The sequence below is a fragment of the Linepithema humile genome, chromosome 1 (genome assembly GCF_040581485.1).
Source record: "Linepithema humile isolate Giens D197 chromosome 1, Lhum_UNIL_v1.0, whole genome shotgun sequence".
Taxonomy (NCBI): Eukaryota; Metazoa; Arthropoda; class Insecta; order Hymenoptera; family Formicidae; genus Linepithema; species Linepithema humile.
The window spans coordinates 2,367,626-2,395,290 of record NC_090128.1 but is presented as its reverse complement, the minus strand read 5'-3'; the positions used below and the strand labels follow the sequence as shown (position 1 = coordinate 2,395,290).

The 27,665-nt window shown below is 36.1% G+C and overlaps 2 protein-coding genes across 3 annotated transcripts in view; one reads left to right on the top strand and one right to left on the bottom strand.

The window, feature by feature from the left end:
- LOC105674446 (zinc finger protein 383-like) overlaps window positions 1–27,665 on the top strand; it is a 132,168-nt gene that overhangs the window by 31,384 nt on the left and 73,119 nt on the right. For both annotated transcript variants that reach the window (XM_067348255.1, XM_067348250.1), the window contains exons 2-3: window positions 8,834–8,881; window positions 20,153–20,386. The gene's annotated coding sequence lies outside the window, so the exon portion shown is untranslated. The remainder of the gene's footprint in view (window positions 1–8,833; window positions 8,882–20,152; window positions 20,387–27,665) is intronic.
- LOC105674444 (GTP-binding protein Di-Ras2) overlaps window positions 1–27,665 on the bottom strand; it is a 79,586-nt gene that overhangs the window by 35,025 nt on the left and 16,896 nt on the right. Inside the window, exon 2 of the mRNA XM_012370745.2 lies at window positions 23,648–23,685. The gene's annotated coding sequence lies outside the window, so the exon portion shown is untranslated. The remainder of the gene's footprint in view (window positions 1–23,647; window positions 23,686–27,665) is intronic.

Below are 27,665 nucleotides of genomic sequence, written 5' to 3'. Positions count from 1 at the left end.
TTTTTTTGTTTCAAAAAAGAGAAAGGATTCTTGATTGCCACACTTTATTGCATCACATCTTTTTATCGCGGATATTCCCTTGAGCGAAGTTAGGTTTAGGATGGATATATGCTTGAAGCGACGTCGAAACTTCGCTATTGACGTTTGACTCAGAGAGAGAGAGAGAGAGAGAGTGAAAGACATCGAATATGTCGTATGAAATTTCTCCCGATAATACAATTTCAACGTAGCGAAACCTAACGAGGGCATGGTGGCACCCTCTTGTTCAAGATCTAACGATGAAATTCCGCTGTTGCACGTCGCTCGCAAGAAATTGAGACATGGAACACATCGTGTGACGATAAAGTTTCACTTTGCCCCCGTTCATTTCGCGAAGATCAACACACGGCCAGACGCACACGCGAAAATGTAAGTTCAAGGGAGGTCCACCGTGCGAGAGCAGAAATGTCAAATGTTGACACTCTTAATTGCAATTGGAGACGACAGCGCCTACATTGTCGGAAAATGAAGTAGTACATCTCATGAGAAGTGTACCTTCATTCTGTTAACAGCATATTTTGTTAATTGTTATTATATTTGCCAAGATATTTATGAAGTATATCAAAATGTGTGACACAACATGTGCTATAAAATTTCTATTATATTTTTGAATATATCGAAGTTATGTAAAATAGAATAATTTTTAATTTTACTCAATTTATATTAATAATAACTAATATTAATTTGCATATACTTTATACAAATTTATTGATTGATTTATTAGTTGATATTCAACTTCAATATTGGAGGATAATTTCGCTTGAAAACGTTTTTAACATTTTATCGGCTTTTGTATTCTGTTCTTCATTTTCGCTGAATTGTAGGAAGAATTATTTAAATCTTTTCTTCAAGCTATTATCAAGTAACTGATTCTCTTGAAAAATAAATCGGTCTTAACGGCTTAAAGACCCTATTCACGTCTAAAGCGTGCTAAAGAGTCTGGCTCTTTCTTCTTTTGTTTCCGAGCGATCTCGTCAAAGACGCAAGATAAACGTGGATATATCGCATGAATTAAATTAGGACACGTTTTGCTACGTTTTTTTTTCTTCCTGTCATTTTATTGCGAGATTTATCGCAAGAGTTCTTCTATCGACACGGATGTTTCCGTGTTAACCGCAAAATTTCCCCTAGTCACGAAATGCAGAGGCAATTTTATTATTATCGTTCTCCACGAAGAGCCCGCTTCGAGTAAAATTACGCGCGAAAAGATGGGAATAGAGTTGCAACAAGGGCGAGTTGCAACGAAACTTTCACGTTTCCTCGCTTATTTTTAGTGGAATTTGCAATTAACTATCTGACGTTGTTTCGCTGTTCATTATTTAATTAATAATAGCAGGAGCTGCAACATAGAATGTCATATTTTTCTGATAACTGTTGCAAGTTATTTTTTGTTATAATTAACTGCTTTTCAAGCCTGATCAAAAATTGTTGTAGCGCCGTAAATGAAGTCGTTATGTGTCAGTTTTAATTAACGGCCTCGTAAGGGCACGTCAAAGGAAGCAACGACATAAAATGCAAACGAGGAGAAACACGGTCTTAATTAAACACTTTGAATGCAAGTGCGTTAACAATCACGAGCTAAATTTATGGAAATTTACGTAAATTTTGTTAAACTGATACACGCGCAGGATTTATCGTACACATTATGAGAGATTAAAGAGAAGACAACGATTGAATTCCGCAAAAGTTCGAAGCTTTTCAGAAGCAATTATTATACGAATGTATTGCGACTTTTTAACTTTTTACTTCTCCCATTATCTTCAACACATTTTGACTTGTGTATCCCCTTTGAACACCGCGTACGCTTCTTATCATTCCGCGTGATAGCGATATGTGAGTGTATTTCAGTTCTCAGCCTCCGGAATTGGTTTTATCGAAGGATACGCACGCGCTCGTCTGTCTTCGTGAATTTCAACAGCAAAACTCTGCTGATCCTACGATTTTTCGTATTTCAATTTTCTATTCCACGCACTCCCGCTACGCGCGTCGTGGATAGGAAGCGAACGAACGCTTCTTCCGTTGCGGCGTCATCGCTTCCACAAGTCTGTTGCGCGAGCATCACGAGTTCCCCTTTATCAAGGCTCGGCGCTTGGAAAGAAGGACGCTCTTCCGTACCATTTCTTCCGTATTAATTGATGGAAAGGGGAGCTTAATAAAGCGAAACACGGGGGCGGCAGGCGTTTGTCGGCACTGGAACACCACCTGCTCACCCTCGCCCTCTCTCTTTCTTAGCTCGAGCTTAATGATAGCCAAATATACTTTATGAATTTATAGCTATTTTCAATATTAATGATGTTGAACCTAACCGCTGTTTTACTATTTTCTTATTCATTGAATTTTTATTTGGATTAGAAAGAAACACACTTTATATTGCAATATTATAATCATATGATCTACATATATGTATATTGTTTAATGTAATTACAAAATCTTTGAAAATCTTTAAGAATCTCTAAATATTAGAAATCTCTTTTAATCATTTCGTGCAATCTATGGATTAATCTTACTAATTACTTTGATCTTAGAACATGAAATATACTCTATTCTACTCTACTCTATTCTTCTCTTTCTCTCTCTCTCTCTCGTTCTTTCTCTTTCTAGACAAATCTTATAAAGTTCGAGAGTTCATTTATAATACCGTGAATTTCTTGGAACAAATTCGTAGTGTCCTTTCCACCTTGAACGCCCGATTTGTACTTACCACTTCAACTTTCCGGAGAAAAACGTCGTTCCGTGCTCTTCGACCGTGTCGTTTCGCCAATTTGACCCACCGGTCGTCTCGTCGCCAAGGGCGTCAAGCATTCTCGAGTTTACCAAAACGCTCCTAGTTCTTATCTTACGAAAGTCATCGCTTACGTTTCGTCGATTCCAATTGATCCTATTTATTTCGTATCGTTAGGAGCCGAGCACCAGAAACGAGATGTCGTTGAAAAGAATTTGTTAGAAATCGCGACACATTTGAGATAAAAATTAATGTGTTAAGTGAGAAAAATCTCGAAGGACGCGTGTATCTCTTCAAGTTGTCTCAAAAAGTTGTACGTGAGTGAAAGAAATTCAATTTTATTTGTTGAAATGCGTAATTAACCTCGCTCCCAAATTAAAATTGCAATATTTTCATTTTTTCAACTTTTTCTAATTTGTTATTAACTCATCAACAGAATACTAAGTATCGTCACTCGTCAACGACGGGTATAAAACTGTCTATCCGCCGTGGAGACAGGGATATATCCGACATTGACATCACATTGCAGCGAGGAATAGAGGAAATCGGTCGCGCGCAGATGAAAATGAGGTAGGGGAAGCGTATTGACGCGCGAGATAATCACGCAACATCATTTTCGACTATACTCTTCAACCTTGATCCGAAGAATCAATTGTACCCGATAGAAACTGAGTTATTGAGAATACAGTAATAAATAAGATGTGTTATTCTTACGAGAATTTTAATTATTGAGATCTCATTGTTCTGGTTTATATTGGCTTTTATTTTGGATTTTTAATGACCGAGTTATTTTCTGTATTTTTAAATAATTTTAATTGCGATAGAAGTGCCGATATTTTAATTACAGCAATTAAAAAGTTACTATATTTTTAAATAAGTATGAATAAATGAGGAAATTTATGTGAATATTTTTTGCGATGCACATTTTATAGCGCAATCGACGTGTTTTTGCTTTGTAACATTAATTGCAATTTTATGGCAGTTTATTTGAACGAGTCCAAATAGAGACGAGCATAACGCGCGCATGCAAATACCCGTGTAACGTAAGCTACGTTAAATACCCAAAGTGCAAATGGTGCAACAACAGATTTGCTTACACAAATCTCATATCAGACAGGCAGCTCTCCTCGTTTCATCAGTAGTGCAATCTCACTCTGATCAAGCGTGTAGTGGTTAGGTGAGCGTGTGACTAACGGCCAGTAGTAGAAACACAATTTAGGATGCCATTGCGATCGTATCGATTCTATTACGAATCATATCTCCCGGAACAATGTGGAGTTTCGGTAAATAAATTTTACAGATCCATAACGTTTATCGTTTAATACTGATATAACTATTAAAAAAATCCCGCTTTATGTGAGATATCGCAATATATTTTTATTTGAAAATTGAAAATTGAAAAATTTTTCAGTTGTTTTCGATAAACCAGCTTTACTCATCGTGAATTATTGTTAAAGCTTACAATACTATAACTAGGTAAACTTTTATATTAATAATGTTTAATAATTTTTAATTCTAAAGATTTTTATAAATCTTTCTATTTTGTGTTTTTTTCACACAAAAAATATACATCAAATTTGCATCAAACAATATGTTACTGATGAAGATTTGTGATTAATTCTTTCTTCATATAATAGATTTTTTATACCAATTGCTACAATTCTTCGCCGATCGTGCATTTTTCTAAATTTATACAAAAAATTTAATTTTCTAAGCAACAGAAAAAGAACTTTGTGTTCACTTCATTGGCATGCTGCAATATGGAGCCTCGTTCCTCTTAAAATAATCAATTCAATTACTGTAAAGTCGTTATTGCACAAGGGCTTGTTTTTATGCGTTCGATAGTTTATACCCGACCGTGCCCTTTATCGAGCTACTGTTTTTTCCCTTTCTCGCACATTTTCCCCAGCCCGACTTTCCCCGCAGCGGCATCTCTCCGCCCGGCGAGAACGATTTACTATCACTTAAGTTACTTTAACTAAAAGCCAGAGAAGAGAGCGAGTCGCTTCGATACAGCGCGGCTCGCGACGGACGTGAAGGTCAACTGGGTGAACTGGTTTTGATTCGATTAACTGTGACCGACGGTAACGAGTTCGCTAATTAGTGCGCTATTCGATTTTGTTCGTTTTTCAGAGATATCGTCGCAACGATTCGCTCGCGTAGCTTGTCCGACTATTTGTTGCATGTGTGATATCCAAACGATACAAACTAACTACATATTGCAATTAAATGGACCGACACTTTTTTTCACACCCAAACCGTGCGTAGTTTTGAATATAAAAAGAAATTAATCAACTAAAGAATTGTCATCGGAAAAAATACTACATATATTTTTTTCAATAAAATTTCTTAGAAACAGATTTTGTTGACACATTTGAGAGATACAACTTCAATTTACATTTCATTTATTTTTTTTTTTTTTTGCCACAACAGCTTTATTTGAACACGAAGACAATATTGTGGCTTGCTACTGCGGATATTAAATAAAAGCGTAAAAGTAAAAAATAAATTGTAATTAAGAGTAAATTGTGGAAAGTTGTATTAGTCTACCAATATATAATTTCAATCTAGATTTTTTATTCACTTTCATGATTCGTCTTCTCTCGCTAAGCTTCTCCATGAGAAGTCTGCTTAGTCCCATGTTGAAACAACTGACATCAATCTTGTACTATGTCGAAATGGCGGCGTAAAATTTTCAAGCCGATCAATCACTATATTCTCTGATACCCTAATTTTCAGAGGATTAGGAGTTCCCGCGCTCGCCGATCCACTCTCTTGTTCACCACCTATTTGAAGTTAATTAAATTTACCTTGTAGTGTATTTATAGGTAATTTATGGCGAATGAAATTCGATGTAGAAATTCACAATCCTGTTTGCAGGGATCAAATATGAAGAAGCGTTATATACGAGCGTTTTTGACGAGTAAAGTTCCTTATTTTTTCGTCGCGGAACTCTTAATTTTGTGATATTAATGTGGAAGTTGAAGAACTGTATTTTCGCGCTAAATCGCATATGAACAAATGAGTTTAATAGACGATAGAATACTTTTCGAATTGTAAAGCAACCGGCAGCTTTTAAAAAGCATCATGCAGGGGGAAACTGCGCGGAAAATCAACTCGCGTGAAAAATCTATGGAATTCGAACTCCACAAAGCGCATTCGACCAGATACTGTCACCCTATGGGAATTCTGTGGAATCGAATGGAATCGATCATGTCTGCCCTACCGAATAGCTGGTAACAGCGTGGTTAACGATGACGCACACTTGCATGCAGGCGATCTGAACGTTCTATTTGTCGTTTCCAAGATGAATTATGTAATCGCAGAAATCAGTCGGAATTGATAAATGAATCAATAAAATCGATTTCGTTATAAGTTTCAAAATAAAATTTAATACGCAAATTGATGCGTAAATAATGCAATATTATTATATAATATTAAACTTCTTGCGCGCAATTCCGAGAATTCCGCGAAGAAGGAGAAGAAACGATAATTGTTCTGACTTATTGTGTAACTGCGCAGACATCTGTCTCTTCATTTTGCGTCAACCGCGCTTTTTTCAGATCCCTTTTCAAGCAACACGAGCACAAAATACAACGCGTGGTGAAATTAAAAAGAGCAATTCCATTATTTTCTCGTTTAACGAGATTCCGCGGGGCGATGTAGTTTCTTTATGGCTTGTGAATTTGCGTCCTACTCTATCCGGGAAGCTTCATTTTTCCGTCAAAGCGTTTTGTATTTCTATCGCAAAAATGGCGTTATGTTACATTTACTGTATCGTGTGTCAACATATCTCGCGGGAATAGCTTACATTTAAGTCAATTTATCAGTATAACAGTTCCGTCTCTTTCGCATTCAGCATTCATGAAATGTACAACAATAACGTATTAATTTGGATAGAATATTTGATAAAGCCGGGTGTATAACTTGCTATTAAATAAGTTATATAAATTATGGAAACTAATAAGCATTTATGTATAAAAGAGCCCGAAAACAGTCCATTTTTATTATTAAATTATAACAAATACTACATGAAACATGATTATTAATGTGTGGTTCTTAAATATCGATTTAATCCTATTAAATATTCTATATCTCTTTTTTTTGTGACCAAATCAATTAATATTGAAAATAAAATATCATGAAAATAATATTGAAATATTTTTTTACTATTATATCAGAAATATAGGATAATATCTTACATTTTTTCATAATTCAATATTTTATTATTCTTTTCAAATATACAGATACTACTGCAAAATGTGATGACCATGTATATAAATGTTTTTGTCAAAACAGTATAATGTATTTTATTGCGATTTCTAGTCACGTCGGAAAAATTGCATTTCGATTTTTGTGCCGAGCATTGTTTGCCCACTCTCGGAATAAACGGTATTTATTTATACGCACGATTAGCTACTTGCATTAGGCGGTATTGTTTCACATATGATGTGCTCTAACGATTTATCACGAATGTGTGACGTGATAATAAATTATTATGTCAGTCCCGCACGGTGTATCATATTGTCTTCGTATAGACACAATTAATGATAACCCGCGTAATCCCACGGCTTCTTCACACATCTTTTCTTTACAAAATATAACAGAGAGATTGTAAATTTATAATGTAAAGTAAATTTCAAACGTATGTATATGATTTTCAATTTGCACAACCGATAAACTTGGAAATTTAATGTAGCGTGAGAATGCGAAATTCTTCGTATCATCAGGCTCTTTACGATAGAAACAATGGAATGTTCGCCTGGCATTCTTTCATAACTCTGCTTCGTTCCGGAAGTACCCTACTTGGGAAGCACGCGATTTTACAAAGGCACAAGTTCTATCTATCGTAACGCCTCATCTATCCTGTCTCCTTTTACATGTTTTGTAGGAATGCACGAACTCAAATACATTGTTCTTGATGGAAAATTAGAACACGGAGAATTAAGGATATCGCTCCAAATTTTTTCGATATCTTTTTCAATCATTATTATTAACGTTAATTTCCTTTTCGTTTGCAGCTACTTTGCTTATAGCTACTTATTTCTGTATAATTAATATTAATGCGATTAGTCGTACACAATCGCCATCGATCATTTGTAATTTTTCATTACGAATCATATATCATAGTTTCATCTTTTTTTTTGAAAGCACAAAAATATTACATTTAATAGTCGTATATATCGAATTCTATTAGTTATATAAAATTTCAGAGAGAGATTGTATCTGAAAAATATACATGGAAAAATGCTAATAAAACGAACAATAGATAAATGATGGATGAAAAGAGCTAAAAAATTCTCCATATTTCTATTTTTTATTGAACATGTCTCTTGCGATTTGTGACAACGTTGTGAATTTAATATAAACTTCAGTTGTTTAATTATTCGTATTGCATCATAGAAATTGTTAGCAAGTTCCCGCGAGACTTTTCATCACAGTAGAGAGAATTAAACGTGTCGTCTCTATTGCGACATGCTTTCACTACGGATATTCTCATATCTCTGACCAAAGGAATGTCCCGAAGTCACACAGGATGAAGTTAAGCTTTCGTGCATACGCTCATGTCAGACAGAGGCGGCAAAGAAAAGCGATGGCGTGTCGCTTTGATAATTCGCCGAGCGAGCCAAAGGACCGAGACACAGCAACTTTTCCAATAAATGAGCTTTGGGATCTTTCGGACACGACGGCACAGGATGGCCGGCAAAAAGAGAGCCTCACGCGAGCGGAACGCAGCTAGCGTAATGACGAACTCCGTTTACGGCGGCAATCTCCACGTAGAAATAGATCGGCGGCTCGGTTCGGTCGCACGTGTTTGTCGCGCCTTTGATCGTTTCACGCAAGATCGGATTCCTGGTACCGACACACGTACGCCGGCTTGCCGGCCACCATGCACATGACAGGCCGTGGAACCCGGTCAGACATAGTATACGCGACGTCATAAGCAGCTGCATTCTATTTTCCGAAAGTTCGTCAGAATGCGAGGGACAACGGGGTGTTTCGGGGGGAGAATTCTCACACGAAGACGCGACTTAGTCGATATATCTAATCAAAACTTTTCTGCAATTTCAGATTCTGGTGTAAAGAGCAACTACGCCGGGAGCTACGTCTAGGGAGAGGGTGAGTCCAAAATTATCACTCTTGACATATTTACATTATCGCGAGATATATACGTATAATTAGGAAAACACAAATAAGTTAACACGAGGTTCCCAAATACGATTATTTGGAAATGAATAACACAACGCTGCAAGTATTTGCAATCTAAATAGCCAAATGTTAGCAATGTTGGCAGATTTACAGTAAATTTGATCAACATTGCTAACATTTTGGTTACTGAGAGTGAAAAATCGCTACAAATTTATACATAATTTTATATTATGCAACATAGTTTTTTGTGTTTTCTTAATTAAAAGCTCTGTGAAAAAAGAGACTGAGGATAATTATTATAATTATGTGTATTTACGCTGTTATTGTATCCAGCATTTACTAAAATTACTCTTCAAACAAAAATCACTAATTAAAAGTTCTGTGATTAACAACTCCAGTTTACTAATTACCGAAAATGACAGCTATTAGCCATCGTTACATCTACATTTTTTAGGTAATTTTAATACACATTCATTAAAAGTTAAAGTGTATAAAAAATCCTTAATATTTATTCGTTGTTTTAGTAAAAATCAAAGACGCATATGTGTGTGTAGGTACAACATTAAATTTTTTACAGTATCAGAAGCGCGATAATATTACAAAGCATTAAAACGCATTTGATTTCTCTGAGAAATTCCATAAAAAATTCCTCATGTTTCCGATAGTTCATTAATCTAGAAAAATATATCACAGCGCTTGTAGGGTTTACTCGTGGTCGAACGATCGCTTAATTAAAAGCGGCTAATTATTAGCAGCGGCGCAACGTCGAATAACGTTGGTGATACAAAGGCAATATTCAAGCGCGCTCACGCAAACGGCTGCTTCAAATTAATTGCGCAATAATTACTAAATAATATGTCATGCCGTGGTCAAACACGATGTATCATATTGTGAAGAATTTTAGTGTTATTAGATCTGTCTCTGTCCATCTTTCTCTTCGTTGCTTCTCTCTTTTAATATTACAAACATTGCTCGCTTATCATTAAATTCGCTATTTTCGGATTTAATTTGTAAAATCGCTTGCGTATAACGTTTTGTAATGTTATTATTTTTGATGTTGTAAAAAATTCAATATTTATCTACATCCCTCTTCGATTTAATTTGTAATAATTTTAACATATAGTTTTTAATAATGCAATAATTATGCGTGGCTATTTTACTGATTAATCCATTCATCAATTAGTTTCTCATTATTATATGGAATGCATTTAATTAAAAGTCTCAATTAACATAATTTCCATAATTCTAAAATAAATGCGCATAATGCGTTATGCGCCCAAAGATACGATGGAACAGATAATTAAACTGTATTGATCATATTGGAAGAAAAACTGTGCAGAAATGATTGCTGAAATAAAATTGATAAAATTTGCGCTTTACAGGCGTTCAATCAAAATGATACTTCACAGACAGTAATTTGACAAACTGAGCAATAAAAAAGTTGTCCGGAAAATTAAGTGCTAAAGTAACATTAACGTTACTCTATTCGGAAATAATAACATCACGCAGTAGGGTCGAAGGGTCCACACAGGCTTTAAATCCTGCCTCCGTGACGTTTCATCGCAAACAAGGGAGACAGGGTCCCTTGTCAAAGTAGAAGATGGTTCTCAATTTCTCTCTCCACGTAGCGGAAAAGATAGATTCACGGAGAGGGGGGTTGGTTTTTACCTGACAGCCTTAAAATTTACGAGTTTTACCAATATAGCTTCTCACTTCGTCCGCGTGACCGTCCTTCAAGGACAAGCGGCGAGGTTTGAATGACGACACAGGTATCCTCGGGCGCTCGAGGGTCTTTCGCGGGTGATTCTCCCCTATCTAGTCCTCGGTCTATTGTTTTTTTTATCAGGATCGCACAATCGCTCTCCGTCGCAAAAATCGTATAAAAATGAAGACCTTTCAACGACGCACCGCCACCCATTTTTGTTTGCCCTTCAAATAGCACTGATGCATTACTTAGTCTTCTCTCGCGGGGTTTGGAGGAGACACGTGGGGGACGCTCCCGAATGTTAATATATCCTATACATTTTAGCGTGTTTAAGTATCTATTAATAGCCGACCGAGAGTTATCGATCTTTTATATGGCTTAATAGAATGTCCCACGACAAACTGTATTTACAAATTTTCCAGACAATTTAGCCTGGAAAATTCAATGTTCTATTAAAAAAAGCTAAGATATAAATAGCCTACAATAAAAAAAATAGAAATTTTACTAAAAAATTATAAAATTCAAATTTTCTTTACTACAAAATACATGCATAGATCATCCTAGATATTTCAATCAATTTTCTTTTCAATATTATTTAATTTTAGCAGCGAATTCTGAATGGCATTCTATTGAATTTGTATCAAAAGAACTGTTACTCGCGTATCGATTTCGGTTTAGTTAGCCCTGATTTCTATTTCAGGCGCATTGTTAGCAATCCAAGGAGAGCGTCTTCACAATTAATCTACTTCCTTAAGTAATCACGCGAGAGATCCTTCTCGTGTTTTCCCCCTCTCTCGAATCTCGAGTGAGATATAGCGGCGCATCGGATATCTTCCAACAATATTGTATCATAAAACAGATGATGACTGATGGTGCGGCAAAATTCGAACGTCCGTGTGTGCGGCACGTGGCGTGCGCGTTCCACGTGGAGACATGTCCGTCCTTCGCTTAAGTACGGTGACACGATGTATCCGTTCGAAAACATATCGCGAGGAGTGAATGAAATCCTGATCGTTCGCCCGTTTGTATCTTCCGCGTGACACGATGTCGATATGGGACTGATACTGATCGAGAAGGTCGCGTCCTTAGCTTCCTTACCATCGGCTACATTAATATTCTATCTCATCTTTCCGTTAATGATTCACCTGAAACAGGAGAGCGACTGATCGACGATCGTTGCGAACCTGAGGCGCCTTTCTTAAAATTATCGGTGACAGGTGCGCGATAAGAAATAATGTCGTTTTAAAATTATCTTTCGTCTCGCATTATTTAATAACGACGATCGCTTTAATGATGAATAATGGCCATGATTACCGAGATATTCTTACAATTTTCCCGAAGAAGTATTATTCACAATCATATTTGTATCCTTTTTCAAATTAGATGTAATATTCAATTCTATTATGCTGCTAAATTTGTTTTCATTAATATTTTATGTCCGGCTCAATTTGAAGGTAAAAATAAATCATGCGCAAATGTCAAGAGATTATTCTTTATTCAGCAGAAAGAACAAACGTTATATAATTGAATATGTTATATAAATTGAATAGTTCAGTAGATCCATTCTATCGTGCTTGATTATTACTCAACAACCATTCAATTATCGTATCCACTGAATACACATTTATTAATCAAATGAGTTTAGTTGTTACAACGAATGCGATGAAATCTCTGAAGGGAACAAGCACACCTGTAGCGGCGCTTTAATATATCGTATCATAACTTCATGCATATTTATTACGTGAATATATTATGATTGATATCTAATATCGATGATATCAAAAGGAATCACGCTAAAATTGTTGATATAAAAGGCATACGTGTCGCCGATTAAAATATGTTTTATTCGTGTCTCGTTTACGATTTTAGTTTTTGAGTGTCCTTTTTGAACACTCTAACTATTTATAGAATTGATTAGAAGATTGGCACTTATTCTTTTGCAAATTAAAATGACTTAGAAATATAAAAAGTAAAAGGAGAATAAATAGTAACTATTAAATAGTGACTATTTTTACGAATATTTAAACGGCTAAAAATTTTTCGAAAACATGCAAATTTTTTGAGAGTGAAAGAAAGAGAGAAAGAGAGAGAGAGAGAGAGGCTGAGCCGACGATACTTTGTACTTACGTTTCGATGCACGCGACGAAAGAATGAAATTAGAACAATGTTCGCGTTTTCGAATACTCGAAACGCGGATTCCGAACACACGTTCACGTCTCTCTGTAAAACGGTTGACTGGCGCGTTGCAATTTCGGGTGCAATTTCGTTTCACCTCCTTTGTTTAATGCGCTGCGTATACATATACGGTGACGCTTTGTCGCGCCGCTAAGGTAACTCCGGATTGAGGGAGATTACACTATCGCCCTGCTCGCAGCATGCCGGGCGTACGCTATTTCGGCTTTTCGTCGCGTGCGCGAACAGAAAGCTCGGTATGCCGCAGTGAACTCTGGTAGAACGGCGCGCGATAGGGAAATCACGAACACGTATACGCGATGCAACGCGAATGGGTGTCTTTTACATTTATTTTTTGCAAAGAGACTCGACTTTTCTCCGCGGCGTTGCTCGTTTTTCTCCGTTTCCCCGTCCTTACGACGCTGCAATGGAAATTACGGCTGATAGGGAATACCTGCGGATGGCGCAGCTATTATTACGAACCTATTTTTTTTTTTTTTTTTTTTTTAAAAATACCCGCTTTTCAAGCTCACATCAATTAGAGTCCCATCGGTGCATGTTTTGCGTGAGACGACTGCGTCGAGTTGCAAAGAAACTGCCGTAATCCGGTGAATAAAAATGCAAGAATTGTCGAGTGCGTGATATTTTGAATATTAAACGTATGTGAACGTATACGAAAATGTTATAAGACTATTATTTTTACACAAAAATGCGTAAATTAAATGGTATACGTAATCGATCGTGTTGCACAAAAACACTATTTCTGTATAATAAATCGGATTTCCGTAATTTTCTACGTTACTTCCATGTCACGTAAGATTGCAATGTCATAGCTTCTCACGATATTATAGCTGTAGTACAAAATCCAGCTTACTCAACAGTTCATTATGAACATGAAAAGTATGTTGTCTTGAAAGCTGATGATTAACGAGTGATGCGCTAAATGAGATCGCACGAGAAAGAAACGGGAGATCGCTATTCACTGATTCGCCTATACATCTCATTCCGACAACGCACAATATGCGCGAAAGGCAGCTCCGCTTTAACAGCTCGCTTCTCTCCCTCTCTTTCTCACTCCGCGCAATTGCCGGTGTTGTGTCTCGTTGTGAGTTTATTACGTTCCCCGCGGATCTCGACGAGACAGACGAAAGCACGGAGGTGCCCGTCTGAAGTCTGGTCGTATTAATCCGCGCCACGCGCGTTATCCGTTAATGTTACACTACGAGCGAGATTGAGGCTGTTCGAGGGACTGTTACAATTCACAGGATTATTTCGCGGTAAAGTTACAGTAGCGCGAAACGACGCGGTTAAGAAGCGCGCAGTTCTTCCTGATTGTTTCTTTCTTGCAGGCAAACTGGTCCGCAAATTGGTCCATTAAGCGGTACGATGGAAATAAATCGCGTTGCAAAAATGTAGAAAAATGATTTATTTTTTAAAATTTGATGTAATTTGGAAGGAGCCTGTTTTTATTTTTGCATAAGAACGATTAACACAGAATATCGGTTTTTTATCATTATATTCTCACAAGATTTTTTTGTAATTAGCACATTGGACAATTTAAATTACAAACTCGATAAGCAAGCAATAATGTGCAAAGTTTTCTTTTCATCATTTTATCGTCGAGGCAAGGCTTCTTTAAATGATTCCGCTTTGACATTTTGCCCAATATGTCGAAAATCCTTCTGGTTACGATCCACGTTTCGCTTATATCAAGCATTAATCGAGGACAGTTCAAATATGAATGAGTTTTTTTTTTTGTGTGACTACAAATCAATACACCCCAGCAATTGTGTTTATACTGATTGTGAGTGAAAGGTAGAGGTGTCTATTCTCGTCCTGCATAGTCGTAGCCTCGCTGCAATTGTTTTTGTAGTCGTTGTTATGACGTTCGAACAAGCCGAGTACCGAGTTCCGTTGCGCAACGTGTTGTTATCAAGTTTTTTACGAATAAAAATGTTAAAGCTGTCGAAATTGTGCGCAAACTGCGTGTACAGTTCGGGGAAGAGACGCTATCGCAAGTGATATAACAATTTTCATAGGGGACGAAAAGAGGTACAGAATTTAACGCATCCCCGTTCGTGCGCAATTGGTTATTGATGCAACCAGTTTCTTTTTATAAAAATGACATTTTCAAGCTGCCCGAGCGCTAGCTAAAGTGTGTGGGGGTTAAGGAGGAGTACATAAAGAGAAGCGATATGTACGAGGTGTAATGTAACAGTGTCCAGACTGGAGTTATTACAAAAAACTACAAGATTTACAGATTTGAGACTTAATCCCCTTCTAAAGTAGTTACCTTCTGAAGTTAGCTTCCGAAAATCTGTTATGTTGCATTTTGTTTTATTTTCTCAATGTCTTAAAACCGTTTTCCTTTCGAGTCGAATTTAATTTTCAGTCTCAGCTTAGATCTTAATTTCGGGATTATATTCATAAACCTACGATTCGTCATCAGTTATGATAGTTTTTAAAAATGCTTTGTTGCTTAATTTTTTCTAACATGACAAATGCGATGAAGCAGCTTTTCGCTATGTCAGAAGATAACTTTAAAAAATGTTTCGAACGGTGGAAGCAGAGTCGGGTTTAGAAGTGTGTGGTTGTAGAAGAAAATTTTAAAGAGGATTAAGTCTCAAATCTGTAAGTCTTAAAAGTTTTTTTTTAAATCAATACAGTCTGATTTAAATTTAATTTAAATAAATACTTTTTAATTCCTTCTCGTATATTATTATTTTTCGAATAAAAAAAGTTTAGTAAAGAAATGTTGTTTATATTTAAAGCCTTCGCACTTTCGCTCGTACTTTCGCACGTTCTTAAGGCGACAAATTAGGATGACAAATCAATATTCAATGATATTTCTATGATCAGGTACTTCGTTGCGATATTATTTTACGTCGTTGTAATTAAAATTGGAAAGGCGCGCTCTAAATGAAATATAAGATGTCGCCCAGCTCCCGGCTTTAATTTTAATGACAGCTTTTTTATTAATACAACTTTTTGTAACTGAAACTCCGAGGTGCCATCAATTTTCGAATTACCAGTAAATGTAAATGAAGGACTTTTCGCGAATTTTTCGCCATTGAAGAACAGTCGAGTAACAAAACCTTATTGTTCACTTGACTCAAGTCAAGTGCACTTGACTCGTTAGAGTTTTCTTTTCCCCTTTAAACTCAGAATGCTTTAGTTATGGATATATTTAATATTAAATATTGCGAAATTGTTTCCCTCGAAATTGCCATTGAAGAAAAGAAATCTAAATTTCGTCGGAAAAATCTGTTCCAAAACTCTTTGTATTACATTCGAGAATTAATTAATTTGCGGTACCTTAATCTTAGCAACAAATTCACTCATTATCCAAAAAATATAACAATTGCATAAAATGTGTGCTACTGCAACACGAAAATTAGCCGACTTGATTAATTTGCATTTTGCAAAACGTTCTGCTGAGTTTTCACAATTTTATTTGTCGGTCAGAAAACGCGAGTAGCATTGTGGAATTTTTCAAGGACTACTTCCGAGCCTTTTTGATTATTAAAAAGGACGAACAGAGGTGATCCTACATCGCGATGTTTGTGAGATTGCCTCGTTACGGACTTATTACCATTCTGAAATGTTTGACTTGATCTTAAGAGGCAAGGGAAAGGGCGGGAGAAGTAGATGGCAGCGACCACTCTTCGCGGCGAGAGTACGTGATGCGCGGGGGTGGCATATGGATTTGTCAAAAGTAGTTGTGAGCTTGTTTGCGAGTACAGCTTAACATTCTCTCCACGTGATGCGGTAAATCCGTCGCCGAGGGTGGGAGTATGAGCCCTTCAGCGCCGATTCAAAGATACGGACGCGACGAAACCGGGTCAGGGGTCCTCGACGAGGCCTCCCACGGGCATAAATGAGGTTCTTCTCTCGATGCCCGACGATGGAACTTCGACAGCCGATCTTCCACATTGGGAAGCATCCGGACGGCGTCTTGTCAAAGCTTTAATCGAGAGGGCGACCTTGCGCGTCACACGACGATGATTCGCAAAATGGAAGATCGATCTTTAGAATAAAAATTTCAAGAGCATTTTTCGAGTGCCCTCGATAGCTGATGATGTGATAGAAAGTAACTTCACGTGTGAAAAAGATTGCATGATCGCGAATAATGTGGGTATAAAAACGGGCACTTCCTGTGCTGATCGAATGTTTCAATCGACTTTTATAAATGCTTTATTACATCTCGATTTTGATTGTGTCTTTAGAGATTTGAATAGATCCTCATTTTCGAGAAAGAATGTTACGCCTGAGAGAAACTTTACGGTTATCCTGTTGCTATTCGCGCTATAAACTTTTTGATCCTATTAATAAACGATACTGGCTGTTTTTGTGTCACATTCACAAATTATATTTTAGCAATACTTAAAAAAAATCTACAGAAAGAATCATTTACTGAATATAAACAGGAAATATTTTGCACGCAGTATTTCAATTTATTTATTTAATAGAAAAATACGTGCGCGGTCAATAATTATCGTTCTTATTTTTGCAATAGCATATCAATTCATATGTATCGATTTAAACTAGTTTAAAAAAATAATTAAATTAACAAACAATTAAATTAACAAACAACGATATTGAATAAGAATCGGTAAATATTCCACATAAAATGCTAGAATAGCCTTTTTCAGACTTTCCTCTGGTTAGGCAAAGCCCCATGTATAAAGAGTCGAGTGGATCTCGACCATGCCTGAAGGCTTGTAGAACGCTCAATAACTATTTTCCGAGGTCTGGCGGTTGTTAAAATACGCCCGAAGCGCCTCGATGCCTATTTTCCGCAAAAATGCAACCATAATTGCAACGTTTCACATTTTATAATTCTCGCTTCCGTACTAATTGCATATGTGTAAAAGAATAAAAAAAAAGTACAAAAGTGAAAAAAATTAATTAATTATAGTAATAAAGTAACGAACGCCGAGCTTCTCCTGTCCAAGTAGTTACGCAATTACCGGTATTGCACGCTAAACGACTGCGAGACGGGTGTACATCGATATTTTATTTACGGAGAGAGAGAGAGAGAGAGAGAGAGAGAGAGAGAGAGAGAGAGAGAGAGTGTGTGTGTGTGTGTGTGTGTGTGTGTGTTATAGCGTATCTTTGTACACGCTGAAAACCCCGTGTTGTACGTTTAAAACGATGATGGAATAAATGGCACGCGGCACGTACGAGGCGCATGAAGAAAATATAACAACAAACCGTATAAAATATTTCGCAAAGTTGTCGGCGTATGTCCGTCTATTTCTAGTCCGCGGTAGACGGGTTATCAGGCCGCTTCATCTCGTTACGGCCGGAGAGAAGAAACGTACGACAGTCACCTTATTATTTATTGCGTCATAAAAGGTCGCGGCGACAAGCGTGGCGCACTTCGTCTCGGGTAGAAAATTTTACTTTCCAGATGCAAGGAGCCTCCCTCTTATGTCAGTGATACCTCTGGAAAAAGCTTTCTTCCCTTTTCTTTTTTTTTTATTTTGCGACCCTAACTAGTTTGATCGTCGGCAATTTATCTTCTACTTTCCTACATTCTTTGTATATTTTCCGTTTTACCTCTATATTAATTTTTAGACGTGTAATTCAATATTTGCTACATTGAAGTGGGATATCGGAAAAGCTTTACTGTCGATTGTTCTTTTTTTGACAATTGGATTAAAAAAAAAAAAAAAAAAACAAGAATATTATTATGGCCAGTAGACCAGCAATACTTTTGCAATTGTCAACTCCGAACAGTTGCAACATATGGTCCGATAACCTTCAGTGGAAACGTGGTTATGTAAATTACATTTGACACAAAACCGCTACGTGCGCAAGCTAGTTTCACCGATAACGGCGAATCGTTTTTCGATCACAATTTGCAAATAATAGATACAGCAGCTCGTAGTTTGTCGCCTCCGGCATCTCGATTTGCTTATATGTTCTATCGTAAAAATTCCTCGTCGCTTTCACACAAGTACGTGCTAATTTCGTTTTCAAAAGAGTGATAAATCAACAAATGTATTAAAAATTATTATTTAAAAACATATATTTATCATATACTTTTTACAACATCGAATCGTTATATTTATCGAGATCCGAATTGCCCGACCACTTAAAATTTCCGAGCACTACAGATATTGGATTGTGTAATAAATAATTTTGTATATTTCAATAATTTCGTATTTTTTACACAACATGAAAAAATTGTGATAAAAAACGTGATACTGAATTTGATTACAACTTCGACAAACAAATATTTAATTTACGTGTCAATTAAACTACATTTTGCCTTAGAAAAAAATAGACAAATTAATTTTAAAAATCTGTAGTTACTTATTACACGAGTCAATAATAAATGAATGATAAATGATTCACCTTAAAGTTGCTCTGTCAAAGCCCGATGCCCGAGTCTTGTCCTTTTTTCAGCTATCCATCGATAACTGCTCTTTCCTTGCCTCACTCACAAAAAATATGATCATCGCGCGATATTTTGCACGGCATTAAGGATATTCAATGACACGAATTTTGTCATATCACGACAAAAAAATTCGATAAAAGTACGATATTGCGTGAAGTTACGACCCCTTCGGAGCAGGCAAGCGGCAGACGGATATCGACAATCGCGTAGTTAATTTTATATGTTACTCGTCACAGTTATACTAAACTAAAAATATTTTCACAAGCTTCCGCGCTTTTCCGATATGAAAAATAAGATATCTACGTTTCGAAGTATTTTAGAGTGTTTTATTTTCTATTATAATAAATTAATAAAAAAATAGTGCAAATTAGAATTAAAGATATATGTTTGCACGGAATAAAATATCTGAGGTGCTAATTACGCGTCAATTAATCGAGCAAAGTAAGTTAACAATTATTTTATATTTAGAATATAATTTTATAATATTTGTCACAATTGCGATGTAAGAGATAATACGGAACGGTTCTTACCGGCTGTCTTCTAACCCGCTTGAGCATGCCGGCGTGCGGGATAGCAAAATCATAGCGCGCGACGGACGGCACACTGTGCTTATGCTTTTCACGAAATAAGACGTTGTGTACGCGCGCTGTTATCTGCGCGCGCCCTGTCCTTCCTACTCACCCCATTATTCGCACGATAGTACTGAAGCGAAGCAACAGCGGAAATTGTTACGTATCAGTATTATATCTCAAGTAACGTATTATATCTCGTCAGCAATCGTCACATATTTCCGACGAATAATTCCGACAAATTGTTGATTTATTGATCGCACGATTAATTAGTACCCGCGATTAGCAATTCAGATAGTTCATTCCGTGCGAATATATATTTTGAATTGTAACAAATAAATTTTTAATTGAACGTATTTTTAATTGTACATTTTTTTTTTTTGTTACAGCGTCGCTACGTGTCTGCTCCGAACAAGTCGAACATGAATGCCGGACGGATTGTAATTTCGTATTTTTATCGAGTTTTTTCTTTGCCATGACAAGGTTCGCGTCAGTTAACATCGGTAGTGCCGTTCAAAATGTCGCGTGGTCGTCGTATTTTCGCGAGTGTGACAAGGAAGGAGCATCCATTGATGGGCTATTGGAAGAAGAGGAAACTCAGGTTTTGACAAAGCAGCTTTAAGGTGAGTCATTTATAATTTATTTATTATTTGTAATGCTTGAAAATTTCAGATGGTCAAACAATTCGGACAGATTCGAAATGATCGAAAATTGATTGAAATACATATTCATTAATTAACAAAAATTTAGAAATATAATTCTGAATATATTTAAATTAATCTTTCAGCTAGCTTGTCTCATACATTTATATTATTACGCATTTCACAAATTTTATATACGAACTATAACAATTTCTGAATTTTTGAAAACTTGAAGTTAGTTCGAATAGTTTGAACTATTCGAATATATTTTGTGCTCGATAGGTCTAAACTATTTGGCGTTTAATATCCAAATCTGAACTATTCGGACTGTTCGACCATCTAAATTTTTCGAGCACTACTGGAGAGTGTATTGATTATGTAAATAATATTTTTACAAATGTTTATAAATGGTCGACATATCAAAATAGTCGTAATATTTAAATTAAAATCAGTGTCAAAAATATTTAATATCAAAGTTGTAATATTGATTAGTAGATGGTATTTCAATATTATTTAGGTATCGTTAATATCTCTAGACATACATAGACGCGAACGTAGATGTGGTAATTTAACCGTGAACTACTGCGAAATTCTGCAGGGATGAATTCTCACCAACCAGATGCGCGCTTAGAAGTTTTATGAACAAACTGGAATTTTGCGCTATTAATTGTCTCGTTGGCATTAACAGGAAATTATTTACACTGTGTTTCAGAACAAATGGATTTGTAAATAAAATTTTTTGTTATGAAGAATTTTTGAAGAATTTTAAACAATCTAAAAAAATTATTATTGTTACTTCTATATTTTATATGTAAAATTTTACAAAAAGAAGAAAAATTTTATCAAACATAAGATCAGTCAATGAGAAATTGATTTTACATAAATTGAATTTGTCACTAAAAAGTTGACATCCCGAAAAGTTCTGGAACACCGAATAGATATAAATTTATCGGTCGAAAACGTAAATCCGATGGGTAATTTTTATCGAAACGGGATCATCAGCACAAAAAGCACAGACATGAGTTAAAGATCTTATCGAAATGCGAGTATTTCGGATGGATTTGTTTTCAACAAGTGGTTCGAACCATTAGTAGTGTTGAAAACTCGCGAATATCGATAGTTCGTTCCGCTTACCGCAGTGCTGAAAAGCGAATGTCTCGTTAAACCAAGCTACCAATTCTGTCTGTTGCGATCAGGGGAACAATCTGCGGATTTTAACTTGTACGGTTTACTAGGATCTCTTGAAATAACACAGCGTATTTGTGGCGTCACAAATCGTACAAGTTAATCGCAAATTTAGGAAGTTGCAAGAGCAAATATCTTGATAATTAAGTTTTATGGTAAATTTTTTAAGAGAAAATCTTTATAATTAACCGAGAGAAAGATTTTATTATATCTGCTTACATCCTTGTGTAAAATTTAATTTTTTATCATTATCTACATTAATTTGGTTAGATAATTCAGAATTTTGCTATCTGTATATTTTAAATAATTGCCTTTTTTAAATTCATCCAACGTCTATATAATTAAAAGAAACTCGATTCTTGGATATTCTGTGTAGTAGTCCCTCGAGATATATTGCAGAATTCCTTTGTAAAATAGTGCACATTTTACAGCAGTGAAGAAAGATAAAGCAAGCATTTTGATAAAGTAAGGAAATGCTAATATGATTCCACTTACATTATCGTTTGAAAAAGGAAGAAGACGACTAATAATAGCTATAAAACTGAAAAGTGCTCGGGTTTCCGATAATTCTAAAGACGTAGATTTCGACAGAAGATATCAACCGACTGTACGCGTACCTCGTTCTCGAGTTTAATTATTTTCGCGCGCACGCGAGTCATACAACTTCGTGTTCGTTTGCGGGAGCGTGATGTCAATAGCGGGCGCCGTCAACCTTCGTGGCTGAAAGCCATTAATTTTAAAGCCACGTCGGAATGCTTATCGGACGAGCAAGCCGCCGCTGCGTTCGCGGAAGAGAGACGGAGAGTTGGACAAGTATGAAACGAGTAAACCGGTAGCGGTATTCATGTTCGCCGACCGGCGATGCAAACGAACGGTTCGATTTAGAAGCGCTTATATACAACCGTCGGAAAACGAAGTTGCCGTCTTGTTAATAATACACATGGAGCGGCGTTCACTCGATTCTATTCATATCGCATGGCCGGCTGGGATTATTCGGGTTGAGCGAAAAATATTTCGTAAACTACCTTTCGCGCTTTTAGCATTTACACTTTTTCTTAAAGATGACAAATTGCTGGCGAATTTTCAATTTTTCGCGTTAAATTGCTCGAAAATTGGAACGCCAGCAAGACCGTATGAGGAGACATTACTTCTGCGAATTGGTGTGCGGAAATGATATTGACGAGTCTCGTTTGACGCGTTGCGCTTTGCGCCACCAAGCACCGAGTAAAATTACTAGAAAATAAAATGCCATAAAATATAGCGTGTGTCTATCAAACTTGATGAAAACGGGTACAGCCGGAGGCAATCTTCTAAATTGAAATTTCGAAGCACACTCGACAGCTTTCGTTACATATTCTAATGCACGTCCTACGTGCATCCGTTGAATCTTGATTTATGGCCAACGATGTATGGTTTTCGCGAGCGCTTCATGCGGTATTTTCTAATTGAAATAAAAAAATTTGCGCTGAGAAAATTGATCGATGTCAATTTCGTTGGGCGCACGTGAAATTCAATCTCGAAAACGCAAACATTACCTTATGATTTGTATTTCACTGAACGAAAGATGAGGATGGCTCTTTTGTATTTACCGAACAAATATCGCAAAAGCGATCAACAAGCTCGATTACTCGTTTGCATGCGAGTGAAATAACGAACACATATTCGACAGCGATGGAGTCGAAATGAAATGAGTCGACATTATGATTTTTTAGAGATGTGACGTGGGAGAAGCAAATACGTAAAACAGTGATTTTTACAGAAAATAGCTATTATTTTATTAACATCTTGGAATAATTTAGTTTGCAATTGATGAGAGAGAAAGAGAAAGAGAGAGAGAGAGATTCTTCAAGAAATATTATGAGTTATTAGTGATGTATTGATTTCTTTATACCGGTAATTACATTTTTTCACGTAAAATTATTGAATTCTAAATTTCTGCATAAAATTTAACAAAGAAAAAAACTTAGGTTTATTAATATTGTACATTATAATTCAGAATTTTTGAATATTTAAGTCGATCATTCCATTTCTTACTCTTTTAATTATCTCAAAACTCACCTTTAAATGTAGAATACTTCGTCGAAAGAACTTGCTCTCTGCAACAAAAAGAATAACAACAAGTTATTAGAAAGATGTTCAAAGTTACTTATGTCTGTTTGAGATAAAAATATTTTGTTTCATTCGGCATAGCTCATTACTGTTTGCGTGACGTTAAAAGTAACGTTTTCTCTATTTTCTGAGAAAACATTTCTTTGTAGGATTAGAATTTTATCTTTTTACGGTGTGACGGATATTTGTGATTTAGAATTGATAACATTTTATTTAACGGAAATCATAAAGAGGGATATTGAAAATAAAGAAAAGAAAAAGATGTACGAGGTCTAGATTACACAATAGGATTTATGTTTAACTGCTTTGCCGGGCCGAGCCCGTAAAAACGCCGGAAAGAAACGGACGCTCAGTTCCTCGAATAGGTTTGGGGATCAAGCGGAGGAAAAGCTGCTCCGCGACTGGTGAAACAATGTTCTGCTTTATATCTCCCAGGACGGACGGGGGCGATCGCGCAAGTTGATTTTCGTGAGTGGATTCTCCGAGAGGGCTTTGGACAAATCGAGCGTGAAAACGTCGCTTTTTCAGACAAACTACACGAGAAGAAAGTTGAGTGTCGTTGTCAAATGCAATTCCCGTAAAGCGAATTCTCTTCGCAGGCGCGAGATACTTTTTTTTTACTTTGCCCCTAGAAGTTTGTTATTCTTTATTGCTTTTCAATAATTATGCAGAATAATTGTAAATTCGCTGCCACGTATCGCAGTCCTTTGATCAATTTTGAAACGGATTTCTCTAACGAATATTTAATTGGATGTCGCTTTTTTCACGTCAATTTTTTAATATTCAATATTTTAAATGTCTAGATACTTTGAATAAAAATTCCATTTAATTAAAATATAGTTAAAATTAATTGAATAATAATTTTGCTAATTTAAAATATTTTTTATCCATTAATATCTCTGAAGATTTATTCTCCAAAGATTTTTCTATTATTAACGCGATTATTATTTTACTTTATATTTCAATTATTATGCCAAAAAATGATTTTATGAGATATTTCATTCTACATATATTCGTAAAATTTAAATTTAATGTGAAAGGTGTATATACAGTCTAACAAATTAAGGAGATACATAGGAAAAACTCATTAGGCACATGATATAAACTACGAGTAATCATAGCAACGTTAATGAAAACGTCTTGCACGAGCAATCTGAAATTTCACGACAGACTTAGGAAGAGAAATTGCTCGGGCGAGATCTTATAATTGCGTCTCAACAATTCAATCTAAATTAGCGGACGTCATAAACATTCCCGGCGCTGGCAGTTTGCGTTTGCCGCGGAAATGAAACAAAAATTTCTTTTACCGATAAAAGGCAGCTTACAATCGAGTAATGCAATTACCAAAGTATTATTCCTGCTTGGCCACGCAAAAACTCTATAAAGAATTATGAAATATTGCTCTCCTTAAAGTTTATTAAAACCACACTGCGATATTTTTTCTATTAAATTGCATAAATATATTTTTTTCTACAAGTTAAGAATAGGAACATATATCTTGAATCGAGAAATTCTACTTTGAAAGCACTTTATCTCTTGATTGATTACCGTAGCACAGGTGTATTGTTGAATCTCTCTTATTTCGGTGATTGTATCGAAGAAAGATATTTTATTTACGCGTAAAGCCAATTGCGAAATAATTTTATATAAATAAATATAATATTACATGTTATTTTAATTTTATTGTTTTATTATTTTGATTATTATTTTGAAAATAATTTTCATAATTCTATAATTATTTCATAATTTTTTACTTCCGTGTCTTTTCTATATATTTCTCAATACCGCAGCTTAATCAGTAATAACTTTCAATTAACGCCACACCTCCGCTTTCTCGCTATATTTTTCTGATGTCGATTAGTGCGGCGGCCCTGCCTATCTGGTTAGCAGCGCGTTAACGTTGCTTCGCTTAAATTACGCTTTCATTATCACGCTCTCGCTCTCAACGCGGAAACGTATGACACATACTTGATTGCTATTATCAACGGAGCGGAGAATGAGCATTTCTCTGAGTGTCTCTGTTAATCTCTGGTATTTAACAGTACGACGTGCAGGGATGATCCTTATCTTAAATTCTTGCGTATCTGTCAACTTCACATCTCGTTTAATTTAATACACTTTTACGGGCTACAATAATGCAACATTATTGCAATATTTCTGTTGTATTTTATTAGACAAAATAAAAATGACAAATTTGCAATTTTTCTCATAACAAAGATAAACATTAATGCGCGAATTTCATGTTTTACGCAAGCCTCAGTAATCATGCGCTTGTACGCTGTATGTAAAACATAGCAAAACTATATTATATAACAACGTTATTATGACTTTCCTAAATTTTGAAACTGGGTTTATTGTTATGAAAATGATATCAAAATTGAACAATAAACGCCGTAATATCGGCATCATCCAAATAAACTTTGTTATGTATAGAGAATATTATTTCAATTGACCAGTAGTGAAAACTTCATTACACCGTCATACAGGAGACTTCTATTATGCTTTCATGCTTGATGCGTATACTGAAATGAATCAATAAGCTTTCATTTATGCACTATTACCAGCGCCACTCTTTTTTTTTTACGAGAGCGCATCGCTTTGATTAAAAAATATCCTAACTATTAACCGATAAACAATAAACGACAACACTCGGTTCAATCATTCGTCCGCGGCGTTTTTTTTTTCCCCCCGAATAAAAGCTCTCACGGGGGAAAGGGTTAAAAAGCCCTATTGATTTTCTCTCGTGGTCGCTGTTGCCAAGTTCGTACTGTAAGTTCGCATCGCGCGAGTTTTCCGTCATTGTACATTGCACGGCGGTGCGCTGGCGTGTATCGCGCGAAAGCGAAATAGGGAGGGTGGAAGAGCAAAAAGGAGAGAAAGAAAGGGACGCAGGAGGTTTCGTGATGGCCGTCGAAGAAGGGATGTAACTGCGCGACACGCGCCGACGAGGGGACGCTTAACGGATGGTAGGTGTGGCATTCGACGTATTTCTCGGCCCGCGGTCGTGTAATTATGCCTTGGACGGCGCGAGGCACGCATACTCTATATAGTGCGGTCCGATAATACGAAAATTTAATGGACCAGAGATTACCCCGACGCGTTGTTGAACTTGGCTTTGGTTTCGCGACGAGCACGTTTCCGGTCAACCTCAAAGACCTCGTTGGGCGCCTTATTCCTACTTCGATCGGGGGATCCTACTTGATCATCGAGGCGCGCGGGTTGCTTGCTCTGTCTGCTTGTTCGGTCTGTAATTCGAGGCGGTCCAATCCCGCTGATTGCGCTGATGAACATTCGATCCGCCGTCCGGCTGATTGGATTTCGCGATCCCCAACTTAAGACCGCAGCGGAAAATTCGAGGAACAGAAAATTGTAATTCTTCTTACATTGTGCTGACGGAATCTTAAAAATCGAATACTTTGGAATCTGTGGATCTCAACGTCTCAATATTTCAAGAATTTGGAAATTGGAAATTGGAAAAATAGAATGTGATTGAGAGTAGACAATTTTGAACTAGAGAGAGATATGTGTGCAATATGTGTACACTTTTCAGTTTATCTACAAATTGATTAATTTTTCACTAATCTCACTTTCACATGAAAATCAATCTCTATAAGAAAGTTTTTTATAAAAAAAAACATTAGTAAGATTAATGTGTCTATTATTCATTTATTTTCAAGCGTGGAGAAAATTTTAATCTGTAGATTAGTTACATGTGCGTATAAATAAAAAAAAAAAAAAAAAAAAAAATGAATGGTTTGATTAAATATTTGCTTTAGAAAAATTGATTCTTAATTAATCAAAGAATTGTATAATAAATGAAAACAATACACAGAATGTTGCATTGTACTGTAAATAACGCAACTATTTGCATACTGCAAATAAAATCAAAGAATAATACGTGAAAAGCCGGTAAACATTTTATTTGAACACCGATCTCTGTATAAACATCCATCATGGATTCCTGGCA